Source organism: Delphinus delphis, chromosome 2 (assembly GCF_949987515.2).
Source record: "Delphinus delphis chromosome 2, mDelDel1.2, whole genome shotgun sequence".
NCBI lineage: Eukaryota > Metazoa > Chordata > Mammalia > Artiodactyla > Delphinidae > Delphinus > Delphinus delphis.
In genome coordinates, this window is record NC_082684.1 from 164080621 (window position 1) to 164105245 (window position 24625).

The 24625-nt window shown below is 39.7% G+C and overlaps 2 protein-coding genes across 3 annotated transcripts in view; both read right to left on the reverse strand.

Annotated features, from left to right (window-relative positions):
- LOC132421067 (nebulette-like) overlaps positions 1–15492 on the reverse strand; it is a 121507-nt gene extending 106015 nt beyond the window's left edge. The window contains exon 1 of the mRNA XM_060006185.1: positions 15368–15492. The gene's annotated coding sequence lies outside the window, so the exon portion shown is untranslated. The remainder of the gene's footprint in view (positions 1–15367) is intronic.
- NEBL (nebulette) overlaps positions 1–24625 on the reverse strand; it is a 337204-nt gene that overhangs the window by 137333 nt on the left and 175246 nt on the right. The gene's annotated exons all lie outside the window — the stretch shown is intronic.

A 24625-nucleotide genomic window follows, 5' to 3' on the forward strand; every position in this document is an offset into this window, starting at 1 on the left:
AACTTTGTCCCAAACACAGAAAAAGTTTTTCCAATAACTGAGTCGGGAATCAGTATTTAAGTTGAAATGAAATAAAATTAAATGTTCAATTCGTTCGTCGCACCAACCACATTTCAAGCCCTCAACGGCCAGCCATGGCCACTGGCTACAATATGGGACAGCTCAGTGCTCAGGTGAAAGCAAAACTCTGAGAACCACCCTAAGGTTCTGGCCACGGCCTGGCTATGCCCTCACTTGTAGACACCCACAAGAGAACTTGGACATACACAGGGTATGTGACTGAGGTGAGACTGGAGTTGTGCAGAACCAATTCATAAGCACTGAGAAAAAGGGGATTTAGAGAAAGGCAGAGCCCAGAGCCCAGATCCACAGAAACTGGAAGCAACCCACTGCGACTACCTAGCCTCCCCACCACCAACCATAAACCCACCTGTAACTAAATGCATACTTTCTGCTTTCCCTTCTCATATAATGGAAGGAATATTCCTGGATCCTAGCAAAGCCAACCCTACACTTGGGCTTTGAATTCCATGCCTATCCTCCTCCTGCTGTTATCCTTCTCTCCCCTGCATCACCAGTTTCTCCTTCTCCAATGGATCAATTCCATCAATGTTCATTCAACTATGCTGTAGTAGTTCCCATAGGAAAAAAAAGAAACAACAACAACAAAAATGAGAAATACAACAAAAATCTTTCCACCTTAGGTTTACCTCCACCTTCAGCCCTTCCCAGCAACACTTCTTGAACAATTTACCTCTATTCACTATCTCCAGTTCATCACCTCCATTCCCCTGAACCCTTGCCAACATCAGCAACTCCCTTAAGGGTGCCAAATTTAATGAGCATTTCAACATCCTCCTTTTATTTGACCTCCTCAGCAGCATTTGACTTGTCTTTTTTAAAAACTGTGTCGGGCTTCCCTGGTGGCGCAGTGGTTAAGAATCCGCCTGCCAATGCAGGGGACATGGGTTCGTGCCCCAGTCCAGGAGGACCCCACATGCCGCAAAGCAACTAAGCCCATGCGCCACAACTACTGAGCCTGCGCCCTAGAGCCCGCGAGCCACAACTACTGAGCCTGCGCTCTAGAGCCCGTGAGCCACAACTACTGAGCCCACGTGCCACAACTACTGAAGCCCGTGCGCCTAGAGCCCGTGCTCCACAACAAGAGAAGCCACCACAACAAGAAGCCCGCACGCTGCAACGAAGAGTAGCCCCCACTCGCCGCAACTAGAGAAAGCCCACACGCAGCAACGAAGACCCAACACAGCCAAAAATAGATAAATAAAATAAATAAATTTATAAATAAATAAATAAAAACTGTGTCTTCTCCTGGCTTCTGTTTCGAATTTACCTAATTCTCTGTCATCTCACGAGACCCATCTTGTCTTGTTTGTCTTCTTCTACCAGACTCTAAAGGCTGGAGAGCTTGGGGCTCGGTTCTGGCCCCTCTTCTCAGCTCTACCCTTTTTTTCTAGGTGACCGCAGAAGTTTTCCAGGGTTTGAAATACCACATGTACCATATAAGGTCTGATGACTCTCTCCAATTTATACTTCCTTCCCGGCCTCTCCCCTGAGCTTCATGATCTAGCGAGAAAAGCTTAATGGCTGCCCCCACATGGAAGCTCATATCCAACCGAACAGAATTTCTGTCTTCCACTTGTTCCTCCCCTAGTCTTCCTCATTTAAGTTAAATGGCCACACCATTCAATCATTTGTTAGAACCAAAATTCTGGGAGATGTCTTTGTATTCTCTGCTCCTTCATTCTCAACGTCTGTTCTTCAGCATGAGGCTGAAGGAGCCCTACCTCCAAAGTAAAACTTGAAATGGTCCTATTTTCTTCATTTCCATTGCCACCAGATTAGTCCAAACCACCATTATCTTACCCATCCCCCATAATTATTCCCTGTGTTCATTCTTGGCCACATACAATCCGTTTTTTCCACCTATCAGCCAAGGTTATCTTCTTGAAAACGTAAATCAAATTGGGTCACACCCCTCCTTTAAAACTTTCAACGGCTTCCATTAGAGCTACAGTAAAGTCCCCGCTCTTTATCGTGGCCCTGCCTAGTCTCTCTTCTTACATCCTATACCACCTCCCCCTTTGCTCTCTCCAGTCTTCTCTTCATGCCTACAACATACCAAACTCCTTCCTACTGCAAAATTTCTACACTAGCTACTCCTGTGCCTTCAGCCTAAATAGATGGCCTCTCCTTAGAGGTGGACCAAGCAAATACTCACAAGGAAGACAAAATCCTCCTTGCAACAGTTCTGAGCCTCCATCAGCGCAGAGAAGCATATGTGACCCAGGCTCCAAATGCTATACCATAGGGCTTGCCTAGAACGATTCAACTGGAAAACGTTCAAAGAGGCAATACTACATGTCCATTAGAGATCTGGAACATTTTAACCCGCCATCTCTGCTACGTGAATAGCGATAGCTTTGCCTTCCACATATGAGACACAGAAACAAAAATCTGCACCTTCATCCCAGTTAATCATGGAAGATAAGTACTATTTAGGCTTTGAGAAAGGACAGTGTAACTCTGAGCAAGTAATTCCTTTCAAATTCACACCTAAGTCGTTCATAATTCTCTCAACCCTTTCTTTCCCATAAGAAAAAAATTAATTCCCTGGCGTTTCAGCTTAAAATCAGCTAAGCAAAATTTCACTGGGAAGATGTTGCTTAAGCATGACAAAGACACACCATAATTCTCAATCTCTTCCAAACAACTGGTAGATTTTAAATTCCTGGCCAATGGGATGCAAAAAAGGAAATCTTTCACACATCTTTAAACTACAGAACTGATATTTCAGAATCAACTCTGTTTATTCTTGTCCTTCCATGAACTGTTAACATCGGGAGCTGGACATTTACCAACAAATAAGTTTATAAATCAAGAAAAAAAACTTTTTCAGTTGAACCTAATAACTAGACAATGCAGAATCAGAACTATAAAGAGATCAAAGAGAGATTTTCCTCCAGACTAACAAAGGTACAGGGTGGGGGTCAGTCAATCACCAAGCAGTGAGGACTGTCAACCCCTGTGCTTCACAGCAGTGTCCCGGAAATGTCCAGGCCTCCTCTCGGAGGCTCCTAAGATTTCTCAGGGAGGCTGGACCCCAGATACCAGGTTTTCCAGCCTGAGAAAGATCCCAGAAGTCAGAATCTCCTGAGATGACACGGACAAGCATATCAACAGTGACCATGAAGGGCTGGAAATTGGAACCCTTCCCCTCTACCCAATCCCCCACCATTCTGTCATCCCTTACATTCTCACGTGCACCCTTAAAAAAGCCAAAAGAAGCCCTGTTCTAACTGAACCAAGTATTTCTAGGGGTCAGCCTCAAGCTAAAATAAAGAAATAAATAACAATGAAATAGAATATTTCTTACAAAAATTATTTCATTCCTAATAGCATGTTTTTTATACTGGCAATATATTAGAATAAATGCTCTTTGTGAAAACTGCTACATATTCTAAAATACATACTCTGTTTTCTAAAATGTCACATTGCTAATTAAAGACTTGTAACTCACCTCTATTAAATACTGTTAAATAAAACCATTTTATTTGTCAATATTAGCGCTTGTGCTATTTCTGTGCATGCCTTTTCTAGTCAAGGAAATTTTGTTAAAAGGACAAAAGTTGAAAACTGTAACCTCAGCAATCACTAACTTTGGGGACTTATCCCCTGGTACAAATGTTCATGCATATGCATATTTTTATCACATACTCAGACAGATGCCCTTGCATTGATTTGAATACTTGCATAAATATTAATGTGTACAAATGCTTGCATGCAGAAAACCCATTTAAGAAATATCCAATTGCATAGATTAGGAACATTAGATACTAACTGTATTAACACTTCGTAAAATACATGCACAAGTTTGCATGACAGAAAAAAAAGGCACAATCCATTGGAAGAGGCCAGATTCTCTTAACATGTTTGCCATTTTGTAGGTGTCAACTGGGAATTGACACCAACTATTTGAAGCCTTTAGGTTACTTAAATAATTCACTATTTACATGCATCTCTCCTGGTTTGAAAACTAAACTTCCCTTTTACAGAAAATTTATAAACTGTTAGCCATGACCCCAAAAGGACGTGTCAATTTTTTAAGTCACTAAATGGCCTCGGAAACTTTTTCAAAAAGAATATGACTCAAAAGTAATTTTCACAAAACAACACTCTCAAAACTTAGCTGTATACCATTACATTATACATCTGATTCATTCTTAGAGGTGGCAGGTAAATGTAAACTTTAAGAAGTACACACACACACACACACACACACACACACACACACACACACAAATACACCAAAGCCCCTGGTTTAGTCAATTTGGATACAGCACAACCGGCAGTTGGCTGCTCCTGTCCTCCACCCAGCTTCCGTTTTCCAATGCAGACAGGGCTAAACTTCTTATCTGAGGGAGATGGGTGATGAGGAAGTAACTTCCGTGTGACCATTTGGGACTTCTCAGTTCAATATATGGCCAGCGGGGTACGCTTTAAGTTTCACTTTATGTTTGTACTTTTGGACAGCACAGATTAACTTTAAAATATTGCTTCATTAACTCTGACCAAAAATCAAGTCTGCATTTTACACTTGGACTTCTTGTATCCTCTTTATCATATTATTGCAAGATCTCACTGCCCACTTTAGATTGGACATTAGTCTCACCTGTGACTGAGCCAGACCTAAGAGACAGGTCCACAGTCAAAACAAAGGACAGAGAAAGAGTTCTCAACCCAAAGTATTCCTTCTTCTCCCTGAAACCCAGATTCAGCTCTTATGAGAACATGGTGAGCATCTTAGAGGCTAAAGGGACACACAAAGCATTTGGCACTTTTTCTGCCTCTCCTAGAAGGACAGACTTTTGATAAAAGGTTGTATGGCAGGAACTGACCATGGCCGCTAATACCCATTTTTTGCATTCCTCCTTGGCATACCACTACTCAGTATTTCCAGCCCCCAGCAGTCAAATGAGTTCACAGGACTGAATTCTGGCCTGTGAAACATAGATGGATGTGATGTACACAACTTCCAGACCAAGCCCCTAACACCTCTTATGACTCACCATGGTTCCTCTCTATGGCTGACTGCATGCCAGATGTAGCTCACCTAGTGGAGAATTCCAAGGTCCAGGCAATAGCAGAGACACTAGATAGAAGGGGCCTGGATCACTGAATGACTCCATGGAGCAGAGCCCTTAAGCACCCCACCCCCACTACCACTGCATTGGCCTTGTATGCGAGAGAGGGATCAACTTTATTGTGCTCAGATCTGAGGATTGTTTATTTCAACAGCTAATCTATTCTGATTCATATAAGGTGTAACCACAGCACATACAACATCACTAACGTTTCCTTAGTAGACAAATCTTTAAGACATTGCAACACATCTCTTCTAGGAGCCAAATGGGAGGAGAGGAGATCAAGGAGTGTGGCAGGACAGGTCAGGGCCTTGTGAAAGTCTGAGTGGAAATGAATCCGGAAAAAAACTTACATGCTGTGCATCAGTGAAGTAAAGGGCTACACAATTTCACTTATTCATTAAAACATTTATTGCATGTTAACACATGCCAGGCACAATGTCTGGTGCTGAGGTTAAAAATACGACTGGCCACATGCCCTGAGCTCAAGGAACCACTGTCTAGCTGACTGGGGAGAAAGAAAATGAAATCAGTTCTTCGCCAAAGTGTGGCAAATGCTATAAAAGTCGCCCTGAGGAAGCAGCTACAATCCCCTCTCAGATGCGGATTTTGTGTAATACACAGCTTGGGTATCCGTAACAAAGGTCACAAAACAAATTCATTTCTGGATGAAAAATCACAGAAATCTTTGAATCTGCCAAGACTGTGCTAAATATGACAGACATCAACTGTGAGCACACCAGCGATTCTAATATTAACTAACGCTGCAGATGATCCTTGGCATCTCTTCATCAAAGTCGCTAAGCACCACACAGCAAGAACACACATAACGGAACTGCAGGTGCCGCCCTCCCCCACCCCCGCCCCCGCCAGGTGAGCAAGCCCACTGCAGCAACCTGCCTGAAAATACCCATATCACCTGGACATCGCACCATGGACACCGACGGACCTCCTCCTGCAGATCAAATATTGAATCTGGAATCAGTGCCTTCTGATGAAGCAGAAGCAGAATTTAAGCGTTAGTTTCAACCCTTTTAAGTTAAAATACAGAATTCCAGCAGAAACATGGGTTTTCCTCCATCCTCCATCCACCTCCTCCATCCTATTTAAAAGCTCGCCCTTAAATAACCCTGATGTTTATAACCCTGATCATAATGCCTGTGAGGAAGTAAAACACCATTAGGGATTTGTGTAAAAACTTTAGAGTTCTGAGCCTAAACTGGGAAACAATTCATTTGCGGACGTATGTGTTGCGCTGAGCTGCATTACTGAGATTTTTTTTTTCTCCTTGAACACATGAGAATCATTCAATCAGTATGCATACTGTCACTGAAACGACCACCTTCTACACTTATCAATGAAAATTCTATAAGAGACATTAGCTCCCAGGAATATTTTGCAACATTGTCTAATGAAGATGTTTTACACAAAACTATGAGTGACCATAACCAAAATAATCAAAATAATACTTCAAGGATATCCAAATAAAATAAACTGTCATAAACGGTATAAATTTGAAGATTGGAAATACTGTTCCTATTTCCACAAAAACAAAATGAAGTGACTCTTTAAACATTTTCATGCCAAGATCTTTTCTCAATTTTCAGTTTATTTCACAATAATAACAAAACTATCTGTCACTGAGCACTATGCCAAGTGCTAATATTTAATTCTCATAATTATCCTACAAGTGAAAGTATTTTTTAAAATTAATTTTATTTTTGGCTGCGTTGGGTCTTCGTTGCTGCATGCGGGCTTTCTCTAGTTGTGGCGAGCGGGGGCTACTCTTCGTTGCAGTGCGCGGGCTTCTCATTGCGGTGGCTTCTCTTGTGGCGGAGCACGGGCTCTAGGCGCGCGGGCTTCAGTAGTTGTGGCTCGCAGGCTCTAGAGCGCAGGCTCAGTAGTTGTGGCACAAGGGCTTAGTTGCTCCGCAGCATGTGGGATCTTCCCAGAAAAGGGATCCAACCCGTGTCCCCTGCATTGGCAGGCGGATTCTTAACCACTACGCCACAGGGAAGTCCCAAGTTAAAGTATTTTGTAATTTCCATTTTACAGATGTGGAAACTTAAGATACAGTGAAATAAATGAAGCAGAAACCCTTTATGACTCTATTTTCTAGAGAAATAGAGGTAATAAAAGATGCTGTCATTTGAACCCCAGTCTTTTCTGCCTCTAAAAATCAGCTCTTAAGGCCCAAAGTTCTGCTGAGTACAGAAGCTAGGAAACAGCAGGTAGTGATGATGAAATAGGTACAGGCAGAATCCAACCTCAGGTCGGCTTGTCTCTATGGTTCATGTCTTTCCTGTCCCGAGTCACATCGTTAACTGTGTCCATTCCCCACTTCACTTTACAGTTAGATCTGACCTAAAAGCAAGAATTAAGTGAGAGCTTAAATCTGATTGACAGCTTCTTCTCTAGTCTACAAACATTCCAAAAGCAGAAAGCCAGCTGCCTCTCCCTTGGCATGTTCCCACTGAATCCAAATAAATAATGCAGTGTTTTCTGTGTTTTAATTTTCTTCAGGATTACTGTTCATTATGGTTTAATTTCTGCCTGTTGTAATTATTGCCTATTCTGTCCTTCAAAATGACCTTGTCATCCAACATTGTTCAACAGACTTGAACATTCTCCCACCTTCTGAATAAGGTTAGGTCGCTTCTTTTTCAGGGCCATAAACATCAGCTCATCTCGAATATTCTTTTTAAAAGAACAAAACCATACAGAAGAAGAAAACTGGATCTTTCATAAATAACAGAGGGCTTTTTGCCTGGTATTAATCCCCATTTCAAAATATAACACTTTGGGATCCTCAGGAATAATTACCACCACTTGGCTTTCAATGTGTGATCTGGAGGGATTTCAGAGAGCATCTGGCAAGTACAGAGCAGCCCAGTGATGTACACCGGCATCTCCTCCTCTACACACGCATCTCCCTGACTCTCTCAAGCCAGACTACACTGCTTTCCCCGGGTTTCTATTACATTTTAATAAAATTATAAAAAGCCAAAAAGGAAACCCAATCATCCCTCCATGTACCCAGCTCCATAGACAGAGCCTGATTTCACATTGTTATTTAACAGTGCCTTTCTTGTGCATCACACAAAGGGCTTTTCCATCAGGCTTTCACTGATCCTCTCAGCTTAAGCATAAATATTATCATTCCCGTTTGAGATGTAAGAGAAAGAAGCATAATGATTGAGATATAAGGCTCTGCTGAAATAGGTCATTTTAAAAGTTGAAAGAGCCTTAAGACTTTATTCTATAATCCACATATCGTAGGAAGTTATTTCTTTTTTTTTTATTATTTTTATTTATATATGTTTGGCTGCACTGGGTCTTCATTGCTGTGCCCGGGCTTTCTCTAGTTGCGGCGAGCAGGGGTTACTCTTTACTGCGGTGCACGGGCTTCTCATTGTGGTGGCCTCTCTTGTTGAGGAGCACAGGTCCTAGGCGCGCGGGCTTCAGTAGTTGCAGCACACGGCCTCAGTAGTTGTGGCTCAGTATTTGTGGTTCGCGGGCCCTAGAGCACAGGCTCAGTAGTTGTGGCGCATGGGGTTAGTTGCTCCGCGGCATGTGGGGTCTTCCAGGACCAGGGCTTGAACCCATGTCCCCTGCATTGGCAGGCGGATTCTTAACCACTGCATCACCAGGGAAGTCATGGAAGTTATTTCTTGCTTCTTACCCACATATCTTGCTACAACTCAAAACTAACTTCCTTTGCTTTTAACTAGGATCAAGTCCTCAATTTCTTACACACATAAAAACTGTCATTCAAAACTATTCAACTGCAAGGATTTCATTCCTTTGCATTCTGACTTGAGGAGCCAATGGTAAATCATCTCAGACAGGTATCCTTATAAGCTGCCAGAAAAGATTATTTCCGGACAGTACCCTGAGGACAACAAGGACCCCAGGTCATCTCTTGGACCATCTATATGCACAACATAGTCATCTGTGCTGATTGATGTCTGCGATCTCTGGCCTGTTGAATGAGCAAGAGGCAGTTACGTTTTCTGAGTTAAAGTTAGCTGCACTCTGGTTTGTCATCTAACTTTTGAAAACAAACAACAAAAGTTTAGGCTTAACCTTTATTAAAACATAGTTAAGTTTACCCCAATTGCCAACAGTTTAGAAATGGAGATTTTCCTCTCCATATTCGTATGGAACTAATGTAGCACCTGCATGCAATGCTAAAGGCATACATACCTATATGGGTTTACACGCTCAGACCTACCAACCGGACATTGTGTCTGAGACTGGCCACACCCGGCTTGTATCACGGTTGGTGCGCGAACACACCTTTGCCCTATTTCCATACCATACCGACACCTGTGCTCGACATTGGTCATTCAAGTCTAAATCCATGCACCAAAAGTGCCTAAGTGCTTTTATTTTTAATTGGCATAGCTTAAAAATACGGAGATACAAGAAGTCGTGATTTTGTTTTTGTTGTTCTGCAAAAGCAGAGCCCTACAAACACTAGTGTTACAATCACCACAGGACCAACAAGAGCCGGACGTAGGAGCTTCAAGATCCATGGTGAAAACTGCAGTGAAATACCACCCATACAAGGGCCAAGTTGACGACAGGACTAGATAAACCACTCCCAACATTTAGACAAACGATGACCCTGAAGTCTAGTGCCATTCCCTTACTAAAAAATACCTTTTAGTTACTCCCCCAATCTTCAGGATAAAATTAGTATTTGCAGTTCCTCACATGCAGTTTCATTCTTGACTCCTTGTATACTCAGTTCCCTATGTAGGAAGTTTTCACCACCCACCACTCGCCATCACCTCTTCCTCCCCTGTCTCTGTCCTTATTCATTCTTACAAACTCATTTCATGCCACCTTCTTCCGTAAGCCAACTGTGACCGTCACCACATCCCACCTAGGGCTGGGTTCCTGACTCTATGATACCCAAACCCCGAAACCTCATCTCTCTCCTAACAGGCTGTGCTGTGTGTTCTGGGCTGAGCAAGATCCATGCTCAGATCCTGTGTCCCCAGCTCCCAGCACAAAACCAAGCACAGAGCAGGCACCTTCAGAGGAAGGTAGAACAAGAAAGGTAAGTACATCCCGAAGTAGAATATGCATTAATCCTTAACCTCAAGTATCACATGAGTAAGTCCCACACTCGCACTGTCTGGGGCAATGCAGTGCCTTCCTGCACCCCAGCACATAAAGGAATGTTTGAATGGGAGATTCCACTCATCGGTGATAAAGCTCTGTTTCCGGTGGTAACAAATTTGAAACTTCTAAATTTGGTCCTAATATCATCATGAGGCCTCCAAAATGCCATTTAAGGATAAATGAACTGCTGCATTAACAAAAAGAAGTTCCTGGGAATTCCCTGGCGGTCCAGTGGTTAGGACTCGGCACTTTCACTGTTGTGGCCCCAGTTCAATCCCCGGTAGGGGAACTAAGATCCTGAAAGCCATGAGGCGTGCCGAAAACAAAAAAAAACCAGAAGCTTACATCTTGGACATTTGCACTATGGCACAAGAGCTCCAGATATAACATATAAGCAACAATCCCAAAATTCTGGTGTAGAGGGAAAATTCAGCATTTTAAAGTCTGGAAAAAAACCCTGGACTCAAACCTCCATTCTGTTCTTCACTGGTTGTATGCATTTAGGAAATTTATTTATTTTCTCTGGGCTTGTTTCATCCATGACATGAGGATAATGACAGCTATTTCTAGGGATTGTTGAGAAAAACAAATGAAACAACAAATGTGAAAGACTGTGCCCAGCACAGAGTGAGCCCTTCATGAACGTTTGTCCCCAACCTCATCCTCCATTCAGGGAGGAGGCGTCATCTAAGCATAAACAGTGGTGCACAGTGTCACAGTGACTGACATTCTCATGCTTGAGTCCCGAACAGCTGATTGAGGATAAACCTGCCGACCTTTGTGTGCTTTATGGTGCAAGAAGCCAATCAGGTTTTCTCCAAAACCTGTACATTGTTTCCATATATGGAAATTGTGTTTTCAACTCATCTTTTCGTCATTTGGATGTGAAAATCTGTGTTTTCAAGATGCAGTGGCCCTTGTGTTGCTGGTAGCTAGTCAGGGGGATGAGGTATAAACCTAAGAACATCAGGGCCTTCAAATGTTTCCAAAACACTCTATTCTGTAAGCTGGGTATTCTTTAAACTGTACATAAGTTTCCATAGACAGTTTTGTTTGTGTAATATATTTTACAATTTAAAAGGGGGGGTGTAGTCTTAATACTGGGAGACTGAAATCAAGGTCACAGGCATGGAAATCCCGATGGCATTTACTATGGATAACTCATAAATATTTTGTGAAATGATGGATTTTTTTGAGCCTCTGATGATATTTTAGAGGATTTACAGTTTAATAATTAAGAGTCCTTTTTAAAATGCACCTCAAAAGTCTATTTCTGAATGACTGCAAATTTCAACAATGACCATCAATGTAATTCAAAGAGTCATGCATCCAAAGAGAAGGGCAAAACAGGCTAGAGGTCAAGAGACCTTGGTTCTAGCCCCAGTTATATCCCTGACAGTGTGGTAGAGTTGCAAGTTAACCTGCAAAGTATTCAGTAAACACAGACTCAGTGTCAGGTGGTACTTTGTCTAACACCTTCATCTGGGGTAACTGCAAAATATAGGCTATTTTATGAAGACAAACTGATACTGCCCCCCTCTTCTCGTGCCTTCTCTCAGGACATTCTTTTTTCCTTTTGGTTGTGCCATGCGAGGCATGAGGGATCTTAGCTCCCCCACCAAGGATCGAACCCACGCCCCTGCAGTGGAGGCGCAGAGTCTTAACCACTGGACCGCCAGGGAAGTCCCACTCGGGACATTTTTTACCCCCGGTTTCGGGTGTGCTTATGGTGGCAAATTAAAAAATAATTTAATTATTTAATTTTAAAGATATTATTGTAATAATCGCAGTGATGATCTAAGGAGTAATCTGCAAAAGTAAACACAGCACTCACCAGTTTAAGAGCCTTCCAGGTGTGTCGTGCTTTGGCATTTACAAATCACAGTCACAGACATTTGTACTGAGAAATCACACACACACACACACACACACACACACACACAGAGGAGGTGTCAGGAGACAAATGGGTAAGAACGTAGGAAGCAGATGGAAGGACTGTCTCATAAACAGACTGAGCACAGGCTTCATAAACATAAGTGATGTGAGGCACCCCCAAAATAGCAAAGAGTTCGATGAACTTATCCAGAAGCATGCAATCAGAAAATCTAACAAACTACTCATCATTTTCAGGGTATCTGTGTGTTCTGTGCTTTAGAGATCTATCGTTGACTTTTTCATATATTTCGTTTAAGGGGAAGCACCATAATCTTTGTAGAATTTAGAACCCTCAAAGGTTATTATAATCTAACCCTGGAAGCAGAAATAGTCATGGAATAGAGGTTGGAAGCAATGCAAATAATTTTAGCCGTCTGTCCTGCCTCGTGCTAAATATTTCACAATTTTTTGACCAATAACATGAAGTCTGTGATCAGAAAGCAATGGGCTAGTCAGTTTACTCTAAATAACCCTGTGGTGTGGCTTATTTAATTATATAAGTGACACTAAATTATTTTTATAAGTACAAAAAATGGTTTTCCTCCTTAAATAAATAAATAATGACCTACCCTTCACAGTACTTAGTAATTTAACAGGCCAAATGCCTTATCGAGCGAAACATAAATGTGAAATAAAGTTACGAAAACATTTACAATAAATGCCCAGGGGTGGACTGGAGCAACTTTGGGAGAAAATGAGGGAAATAAATGGTTAACTGCCAGCATACGCATTCATGCTGGAGGATGCAAAAAGGTTCACAGCAGTTGTTAAATTCATTTAGAGAAACTCACTTTATTTTTCCAACAGAGCTCTCACCAGCTAATCTGTATTACAACCTCCAGGAGTCAATATTCTCAGCAGGATCGAGATTCAGGCCACACTGATTCAGCTATTTAATCTTGCAAGAGAACGATATTTGGCAGGAAAAGACCCCACAGCACTGAGGGGACGTCCCAGAGGTTCGCTGTCAGCACAGACTGGGCCAAGAACACCGAAAGTAGAAACCAAATAGCACCAACTGATGTTTAGCAACTCATTTCAGTACCTCTCTACTCAAACACGTACGTACACTCTACATATGTGTGCTAACGGACACATCACACGTTCATATATGGCTCTTTCAGATCCATATATTTTGGACCCAGTCATGAAAATTTTTTAACTCAGAACTATCGCTACAAAGGTTGGGAGTAGGGAGGAGATGAAGGAAAATGGCCATAGTTTTACTTTCAAAACCCTTCAACTTCTTAAGCACTGAAAACCAAAATAGAGAGGACATGTATCTGAACTTTTAAATGCATGCAAATATTTATATGTTGATCTTTTTAGCCATCCTGAAATTAATAAGCCAATCGATACTCTTCTATAGATGAGCACTTTTTACATTTTATATATAATACCATGGTTTGATAAATTTTTAATGATAGCTTCCGGAAGCCCATACTGACAGTCAAACAGGGAACAGGGAAAACAAACACAGGACACAGGAAAACTGAAAAACAAAACTGATAGCACCTACTATACAAATGAACTGTATGAATCACTGTTCAAGAAAATGATTCAGTAAAATTCTCCAAAAACTGTTTTAAAACAATGCTGGCAAGGGTTCGATTTCTTTACTTCCCAAACCTGGTTAGTTACCCTTCTGATATTAACACAGTGTTTCCCTCTATCAAGCACTTATCACTGTGCTACAATTATCTGCTCACCTTTTATAGGGTAACCTACAAGCTCCATGAGGTCAAGGGTCATATCTATTTTATTTCTCATTAAATCCCCACCTCCTAGCAAAGTGCCTGGCACAGAGCAAACACTCAAAATGTTTGTTAAATCAGCAATTGTTTTCAAAAGTAGTTTCTTTTGAAAAAGAAATAGGGGTGGGGGGGCGGGCACAGATTTACAGGTACACATTTGAAATCTGCACATTTGAAAATATGATACTAATCTTTCAATAATCTTGCCTCAATCTACATTTCAGTGATGGTGTCTCTCTCTGCACTCTCACAAGTAAATGCTGGGTGTTCCTAACCTTACATTCATTCCTTTCTTCCTTTGCTCATTTCAATGCCATGTCCCTCATTTGTGACTTTACATTGCATTAAGCCTCTCCTTCTCCATGAAAGCCTTTCCCAAACACTTCACGCATTCTAGCTTGGGCATAAATGCATGCAAAAAGTGGTTTCTCATTTTTTTTCTGCAAGCTACAGGGGCTGGTGGAATGTGATGTCCACAGCAAATGTTTAATGTTTAACAAACATGCATATACACGTAAGGGAACAGTGAAGGCAACTTCTACTTCTATCATTATTTACAGTCAAAGCACTCTGTTCTGGAGGATTCAAACATGTACAAGAAATGCTGCTTGCCCTCAAAGACCTATAATAATTATACAACAAAAGTAAATATTTAAATCACTTTGGGGAAATCAATTCTGTCTATCAAAAATAAGAAGTGTTAGGAAGAACAGAATGATATTTTTAGGTTTCTTTGTTTTATTCTTTCTTCTAAATCTATTACCCTTTTTCACAGTTTGCTAATAAACACAGGCAAATTCTGACACTTTCATAATTCTAAGGAGGCAATGATACAAAAGCTTAACTCAATTAAAAGTTGGCTTTGTTACAGTTAATACAGCCACAAGAGGAAAAATAAATCATAAATGTGAGCAAACAAAAAAATGATTGCTTCTTGTCCTTGGAAAAGTCTGGGGGTACTTTACAAAAGCAATAGGTCCTTCAAACAGAAATTTGGAGCTATCCTTTTACAAGCATCATTGCACATGATTCTGTACAGAAAAGGAAAAGCCTACAAAGCAGCCTTGACAATGGGGAAAGAAAAGAAAGCTAGAGTAGAAAGTATAAGCAAAAAATAAAGAAAAGCAATTTTCGTGACAATTCTTCTAGGAAAATGAAATGCAAATTAGAGAACATATCTGCATATGCTTGAAAAAGAAAAACATTCTTCTAACTTCCAGTCATGCAATTTTCTTTTAATTGTCTAAACTTGGCTTGGGTTACCAATGGGTTTTAATTAAATCTCTGTATAATATCTCCCTTGACTCATGACCTCCTAATAAGTTAAAATGACGTTTGACTATGACACCTATTAACTGAAAAAACAACAGGTTTTAAACCTACCTCCAAAAATCCATTGAAATGATAATTGTGGCATAATTATTAATGATAGACACATGTGGGGACTCCACACCTATATCTGTAAGATTCCTGTGTTTTCTTCAACATTTAGTATGTGCTCACTGTAGATACGTCCCAAGAGGTATAATAAAATCTGGAAGAAAATTCAGATACTTTTTAAGTTTTAAATCTGTATAATGTACTGGAAATTGAGACTTTTTTTAAAAAAAAAAGCTAGTCTTTATTAGACTTGCCCTGTGGCATGGGAATATTTCTTTTCTATTGTCACACCTCTGCCCTCTTTTTTCTTCATATCCACCCAGGTCAAGCTGCCAGCACAGGACACGTGAAATCTATATTCTGAGCAACTGAGGCCTGGAGAACTTAAAAATATAATTACACCTGTGAGTTACCTTTGTTTCCATAAATGACCCTCAATGAAAACCACAAGTAAAAAGAGGCCTGAAAGGGCCAATTGGCCCTAATCCTTAATTAAGGATTGGAAAGAGGAACCAGACATTTTTTTAAAGATTGTTCGGTTTGAAAATAGGAAGAAATTTAAAAACTGAATGTGCAAGTTTTCCTGGAATAGCAACAGGTGATATCATCTACCTCCACTAAAGACAATGGCTTATGATAGTAGCTTACGTGTCCAAGCATATCTAAAACATATGTTACTTATCTCAAAATTATCCTGTGATTTATGTAGATCATTTCTCATAATGCCCTGTTATGGACTGAATTGTGCCCCACCCCCAAATTCATATCTTAAAAGCCCTAATCCCCAATGTGACTGTATTTGAGATGGGGACCTTTAAGAAAGTAATTAAGGTTAAATGAGGTCACACGGGTGGCGTCCTGATCCAATTCAACTTATGTCCTTACAAGAAGAGGAAGAGACACCAGAAGTCTCCTTCTCTCATGCACAGGCACTGAGGAAAGGAAAGCAGCTATCAGCAAATGAGGAAGAGAGCTCTCACCAGAACCCAACCCAGATGGACCTTGACCTGGAACTTGCAGCCTCTAGAACAGTGAGTAAATAAATGTCTGCTGTTTAAGCCACACAGCCCATGATATTTTTTGTTATGTCTGCCCAAACAGACTACTGTAAGCCCTATTTTTTTCAGGTACTTACTCATCAAAAAGAATTCCCTGGCTACGACATTTTAAAACAGGGGCAGTCCTTGCATTTCTAATATGATGAAATTCTTCAATGCCATGTTAGAAACCAAATGGTCCTGCTTTACTTAGAGAACACTACTATCATCTTTGGATAAAACTACAGAAGTCACTGAATATTTAAGTAAAAATAGGAGAAAGTGAAAAATAGGTGTTTATCAAGCAGCACAAAAGGAAAAAAAATAACCAAATCAAAGCAATCTTAAAAGCTAAGAATGCTCTTTCAAAGAGAAGTTTAAAGAGAAAGAATGTGCAAAATGAGTCAATATTTTAAATATTATTATATTCATTTATTCAACACACATTTATGGAGCACCTGCTATGTGTCAAGCACTATTCTAGGCATTAGCAATTTTGTGTTGAAAGGATAGATTAGTTCCCTACCCGATGGTGGCACATATCCTAGGAAAGGTTTAATTTGCCTAGACTGAGAAGTAGATGTGAAACAGGAGGGAAGGGGGCAGGGCACAACCTTTAAAAGAATGATAGAGCCATTGGACAGGACAAAAACTGGTTAGAACCAACTAGGTCCAAGATGGTGGAAGATTCAACTTCCAGTGGACCTTGAGCCTCATTATACACTCATTGCAATACATTAGCATACGCTAAATGACACACCCACCAGCACCATGACGGTTCTGAGGCTGACCATAAAAGGCCAAAAAGTAGGCAGTGAACCAATTCCTGGAAATCTCTGCCCATTCCCCCAAACAGTTGGAATCATCCTCCCACCTGTTAGCCTACGAAATGACCCAGCCGATAAAAACTAACCACCCCATATTTCAGGGCCTCTTGGCTTCTGAGATGGCCCACACTGTCTGTGGAGTGTGTTTCTCCCAAGGTCACTCTAGCCTTTTGAGACGGACCACATTCTGTCTATGGAATGTATATCTCTCTAAATAAATGCACTTCTTACCTATCACTTTGCCTCTCACTGAATTCTTTCTGCAATGAGACATAAAGAATCTGAGCTTCATTACGTCCTGAGACCAGGTGTGTGATCTCAATTAAAAGACAGTGGGTTCAAGTCCCAATCTGGGTTTTGGCTGAGTTCAAGTCCTGGCCTGTCAGTGCAAGTCCCAATCTGTCTGAGTTGTGTGGTTTCAGATGGAAAGGCAGGCTCTTTAGTAAAAGAAAAAAAAAAAAAAAATGAAGAAATGGAGAAAATGACACCCTCAAAGGAATTCAGTCCTTTACTGAACAAGTATATTTAGGTAACTAATTTGTGCTAGAAAATTATGGAATGGAGGAAAGATCTGGGAGTTTTAAGGAAGAAAATCCATGTGATATCTACACAGATCTTAAAAGAGATGTCTGATTAAAATCAATATAGAAAGGTTAGAACTCCTGTAATAATCTCTATTATAAGATGAAACTCACACAATGCTAGAAGGAGTCACTCCTCAAAGTCTCAAAATGGGTATGTTAATCAGTGGTAGTCCTGGGTAAGCCATCCCAGAGCCCGCAGCCTTGGGCAGAGTGAGAAGCCACGGGAAGATCTGTTGGCACAAGAAGTCAATTCATTTGTTTATCAAACTTGGCTCCACGCTAGGCCCTGGGGCTAAAGAGAAAAAGACACAGCCCAGTCTTCATAGAGTTCAGTCCAGGAGGAAGATAGTTCATAATGCAACTCTAGAACCACAATGCCAGGGAGGCGAGAGGAAGAGCGAGGTCATGGGAGAAAAGACAACCTCTGAGCTGAGTATGGCTCGGGAGCGGGTACAATCAGCCTTCCAGACAGACGTTTGAAGTGGATCGGGCTCAGGGTCCAAGAGGGACCCCAGGCTGGAGATCTCAGCTGGCACTAAACCAGGGACAGCCTCATTCCTCGCTAAAGGTTTTACACTTTAACCCAAAGGCCATGGGGAGACGTTGATAGGTTTTAAGGAAGAGAGTGACAAGATCAGATGTGCACTTTAAGAACCTTGAAAGAAACCACAAGGAGAACAGCTTACGAGGGAGCAGAGGCAGTAGAATGACAGGTGAGAACGGTCAGAAGACCATTCCCACAACCCAAGCAAGGGATAGGGAGGGCTAAATTAAGGATGTGACAAGAAAGGTAAAGGGCAAAGCATCATTCTTGGCGATACGAAACATAAATTGAAGAAGACATGGATAATCTTCATCTTCACAAAGTTAGAGAGGTAAAACACATACCACATGAAATGTTAATTAAAACCAAAACGTGGAATGCAATGTGTGAAGTCGGTGCTACAGGTAACAGTGCTATTGTCAAAGTACTGTCATGATTCAGAGATTAGAAAGATCGCTACTCCTTGGGGTCTGAATGTGTGCCTGGGATAAGGGGGTGGGAATGTAATTACCAGGTAGTGTGAAATTGTTCCAAACCAGAGGAAAGGCTCATGAAAAGCCCAGAACAGAGTAAATAGCCAGGCCTAAAAGAAATGGAAGAAGAGTGTTGAAGGACAGTGAAAGATAAGGTGAAAAATAATTTAGGAGCAGATTGTAGAGGGTCCTTAGCGTCAGAAATTAAGGAGTTTAGGAGATTAGACTTTATCCTACTCAAAGGGGAGGTCCAAGGGAAGTTTTTTAGTGGGTTATAATTAGGGTCATGATGAAAAAGATATTTTGAGTCCTCTGGTGACAGTGTTTAAGATACAATGGAAGGAGCTTAGAGAGCTTGAAAGGAGATAGGGCCAATTAGGAGACCCCTACAATAACTTAGGCAGGATAAGGGCCTGAACACAGCAGGATTGAAAAGAAAGGAATGGGCGGGGGAAAAGGGATTTCACAAAAGAAGGACCTTCAGAAATTGTTTGCTGAATCCTTAATCTCTGTTTCCAAAAAGAAGTCATATGTGTTAGTTCTTTTATTATGGGGGCCCTTCCCAAACCTCCTCTTTAGACAATGCCATTTTACAATGAAAACTCTTGTACTTGCCACGCACAAGTAATTACTGGTCTGGGATGTATTTGTTTCTTTAAGTGACTGTGGCTAAAAAACTGAGGATAAAAAGAAAAGATCAACCTTTGATGTTCTGCCCTAGGTGGAAAAATAAAGCAAAACCAGGTGTAAGGGAAACCACGGATTCAGATGAGAAAGGATGAAGAGGTAATTTTCCGTACATTTTTCTCATGAATATTTTTATAAGTATTCCTCATAGAAATACTTTCCCTAAGGAGAGGTTGTTCAGAGGATCTAATTAGACTGGGTATGTCAAAGTGTTTTGAAACGAATAAACCATTCATACATGTGGTAGGTATTATAAGGAAAATACATGTTATTGCCCTATCACTTTCTTTGACATATTCGATCTCCGCTCTAAAGATAATGCTGCAGACCCTATTACTCAGCAGTGCATCGGAGTCACTGGTTGAGATAAGATGGGGATAAAGCATGGGTCATTAAGGTAACACATAAATTCACTCTGTGAGAATACTAGATTTCAAGGGCTTAAACTGAAACCACTGACCTCATCACTAATCACCTATGTTAACCAGCCCAGTTATGAGTTATAACAAACTGTCTGTTATAACAGAAATAACCATTCTCCTTTCAAACTACTTGGTGTACTAGATTTCACTACTCAAAATCAGAAGATTCCATATCAGTTTTTCATTAGTTATAAAACAGTTACGCTTCTTGTATGAGGAACAAAATTAACAATCTATTTCAATACGGAATGGTGTTTACCTTTCCCACCTTTAAAAGAAAAATTTTATGTTTGCTCAATATAAAAAAAAAAAGAAAGAAAAACTCTATGTCAGTTGTTCGGGTTCATATAAGACCTAATTGCCTCATACACTATAATTTTGCTACCAGTTTACAATTAGCATGCATTTTTCATGCATGAGTTGACCCAATTACATAACAAATTTTGCCTTTGGGGATTTCTCCTGACTGCTTGTCTTCTGTCCACCATACAACTCAATTTCACACCATCAGCAGCTTGAATATGGCCACAGTCAGTCTCTGTCAAAATGATTTATTTAAATTACAAACAGAGACCAGATCCCCAGATAATCAACCCTACCCTCATGCTCACCCTTACACTCAACATAACTTTGAATCAAATCTTTTAATAGTCCATAGACACTGCTATTCAGTTATTAGGCCATGTTTACCTCCAATAATCTAATATTTTTGAAGCTAACTCACAAAATCTCAGGGAACTAAATCAGCAGTATCCATGTGAGCTTATTAATGGGCACATAATTTATTTTGCATTCTAAGAAGTCAATGAAAAATTATGTAGCTGTCTCAAAAAAGCTAAAAATAATTACATTTCAATATCAAATTACAGAGAGACTCTTTTCTATAATGTTAAAAAAAAAAAAAGAAAGAAAAAAGACTTCAACCTGAACTTTTCCTGTAAAGCAAGCAAGCATTTCTGGGTATGCTAACTGTGAAAATGGCAGTGAAAAGAGGTATTGGGGAAACAGGATAGATAACTGTACGGATAGATACTTACAGGGTAAGGGACAGAATACAGAGCAGATGAAAACACTATGGTCTATATTGTCTGTGGGCCAGTGATCTAAGGAAAGGGAGTTCTAGAGATTCCCACTGAAGCCAACACACACAGGCACACATGCATGCATACATATACATACGCAGAAGTATTTCCTCTGTGAGTCAAGGCACAAATCTTAACAAATCACATAATGGTATACTTACCATTTCAGTCACTCTGTAAAATACAAGATTTTGTCATCTGGGTTTTTTTTTTTCCCCCTTCCCCTTCACACAATATTTCTCCACCACCTGAAATAAATTAGAAAATAAACATCTAGATTTTATCTACAGCACAAAGATTGTCAAAGTCTCTCGGGGTTGAACTTCATCATTTTATTTCACAATTTATCCTCAGACTGTCTCAGTTAATTGAAAATACAGCTCATATTAGTGTGTAAACAGGCAAACTGAAACACATCAATAATCTTCTTCAGGCTGGACTGAGTCCCTTAGATGTCTGGTGGTGATTCTGCCTTGCTATCCTGCTGCAGATTCCCTGAATGTACTGATTATAAACTTGAAGGTGGTAACCACATGAATTGGAAACAGCCTTTACAATTACCCACACAAGCTAGAGCTAGAAGGACAACGGAGAAAAGGCTTTTTTTAATGTTCAAATGCACAGGAATTCCTCAATTCACATTTGTACGTTGTCCTTTAAGAACATTTTCCTAAAATATCACTAAGTAATGAGGGTGTACTAGGACATTTCTGCCATTTCTGAATTTATGACCTAGAATGTATGACCTAGGGAGGTGGGGTAAGCAATCAGACATCTTCTGGAATTTCATGGAAAATTTTTTTCTTTATTTTGGGAACCAGTTCTTTTTCTTTCCAACCATTCTGTAAATTGTGAAATCCTGCCTCTTTTCTTATTCTTTCTGCAGCTATACTAAGAGAGTAATATAGCAGAAGAATTTTAAATTGCAGCATTTAGTAAATCTCCAGGTTCAATGTATTGGCATTATAGACACCAAAAGAAAGAAGTTAAGGCTAAACCTGCTCTCACCCTTTTCATCACACACAATTTCAAATTTACAGTTGTATTTCATCCCACACCTCAGTAACATAAACAGACTGAGTAGGCATTTCCAAATGATTTCAAATCTTTGACAAATGAATATGAGAGTGTCTGGAAAATTTTCATAACACTGACACAGACACAAGCAATCAAAAATGCCCATTCATCTGTAACATATTACCCAGAACACCTAGGAGTTGTCATTAAATCCACTGTTTTATGTCTTTATATTTTCCTTAGTCCAAAAGGTATTAAAGGCAGCTTAGAAGGATCCAGACAATATTCAAAGATAAACTAAAAACAAGTAAAAAAATGAAGCAAATGGAAAAATAAAGATCGCAAAGACCCTGACTTAGTTAACCCACCTACATCAACCCACATTAAACCTGGAGCTCAAATCTCATATCCCTTGTGATTTTCAGGATAAGCCCACTCCATCCCAGCATCTCCAGCAGGAAGATGCTGGTGTCTCTTCAGTCTGACCTTCTTCCTCCCAAAACAGACACAATCTAGGCCATTGTCAAAAATTATCTGTCTGGATCTGGCCAATAAATTTCAGTGTTTGGGTTTATCTGAAAGCAATGCAGAAAACTAGACTACCCAGAGTACCACTTTTCAGATTAACTCAAGTTTCTTATGGAAAAAAGATCCTTGAGTAATACGGAAAACCTGTGAGGTCACAGGAAAACTCATGAAGTTGTAGCCTTACAAATGAATAATAAACTCAACAGACCTCAGAATATTTAACAGCTTCCTTTCTTCAAGAGTAAATCCCTAACTCCTTGTGCACTGTTGGTAGGATCGTAAATTGGTGCAGCCACTATGAAAAACAGTATAAAGGTTCCTCAAAAAATTAAAAATAGAACTACCATATTATCCAACAATTCCACTTCTGGGAATATATCCAAAGGAAACAAAAATACTATCTCAAAAAGATATCCGTACTCCCATGCTCATTCACAATAGTGAAAACATGGAAACAACCTAAGTATCCATCAATGGATAAGCAGATAAAGAAGTTCTGAGATATATGTATGTATGTGTATACACACACACACACACACACACACACACACACACACACACACTGGAATATTATTCAACCATAAAAAACAAGAAAATCCTACCACTTTCAACTATATTGATGGACCTTGAAGGCATTATGCTAAGTGAAATAAGTCAGAGACTTATTGACAAATACTGTATGATCTCACTTATATGTGTAATCTAAAAAACAAAGAAACAAAACACACACCAAACTCATAGGAAAAAAGATCAGTTTTGTGGTTACCAGAGGGGTGGAGAGAGGGAGAACTGGAGGAAGGTGGTCAAAAGGTACAAACTTCCAGTTATAAGATAAATAAGTATTAGGAATGTAATGTACAACATGATGATTATACGTACAACTGCTCTATGATATACAGGAAACTTGTTAAGAGAGTAGATCCTAAGAATTCTCATCACAAAAAGAATTTTTTTTTCTTTTCTTTTTATTGTATCTATTTGAGATGACGATGTTAACTAAACCTACTGTGGTAATCACGTCACAATATATGTAAATCAAACCATCACGCTGCACACCTTAAACTTATACAGTAATGTATGTCAATTATTTCTCAGTAAAACTGTTAAGAATAAATCTCTAACAGTAATATTATGACATCTGTATTTTCTTACTGCTATCCAAATAGTAATACGCCTCATCACAGCTAAAAGAACTACTTATAAGACTGCTATCTATGGCTGCTAACATCAAGAAAGTGGCACAAATTTTTTTTTAAAGATGTTATCTAATTTAAATACTTCTAAAAATCAGCACTGTCTATATTACAGGCTTAATCTAAATAGTATTTTGCATATACTGCTATGCATATGATAAATATAGGTTTATACGTACCTGGGTTATAATGGTTTTTTGCATAATTAAGAATGGATCTGCAAACAGCCTCTGGTATTGAATAAAATGTATATTCCTGCTAATGATAAAGGTTGGTGAAATGATCAGTTCTTTTCTTATTAAATATGAATAATGACTTAATTTGAATATAAATTAAAAGGCTTACCTTTGAATCAACTGCAATCCTTACGTTAGCTGTCATGTAGATGTCTTAAGTAGAAATGTTTAGTTCTTTTTGAAATAAATTTGTGATAGTTGAAGATTTATGATGTAACTTTGTTTTATGCAGCATTATTTTTATTTTTTAAAAAAGCTTCTCCAAAAGTAATCCAAAAAAAGAAACATTACTGAATGTAACTGCCAGTGGGACATATCTCTAATTTGCATTTTAAAAAACAAAAATAGGGTTTTGATTTAAGGAAAGAAATGAAGGGGAAGAAAGACGATGGACTCAATCTTCAGTATTAATGATTAGTGGGGTTGTTAGGATGGGGTAGAAAAACTAAGGGACAAAAGCCATGAATCCTTAAAATTCAACCCTTTCTCTTCAAACAAAAAAGTCCTTACTGAAATAAAATGTCCATTTAAAGAGCAAACAATGGATAAACCTTAGGGAATATGGCAAAACAAAGTCTCTGCTCTGCCTCCTCTCACTCCCTAAATAAATTTTTAAAATACTGAATAATTC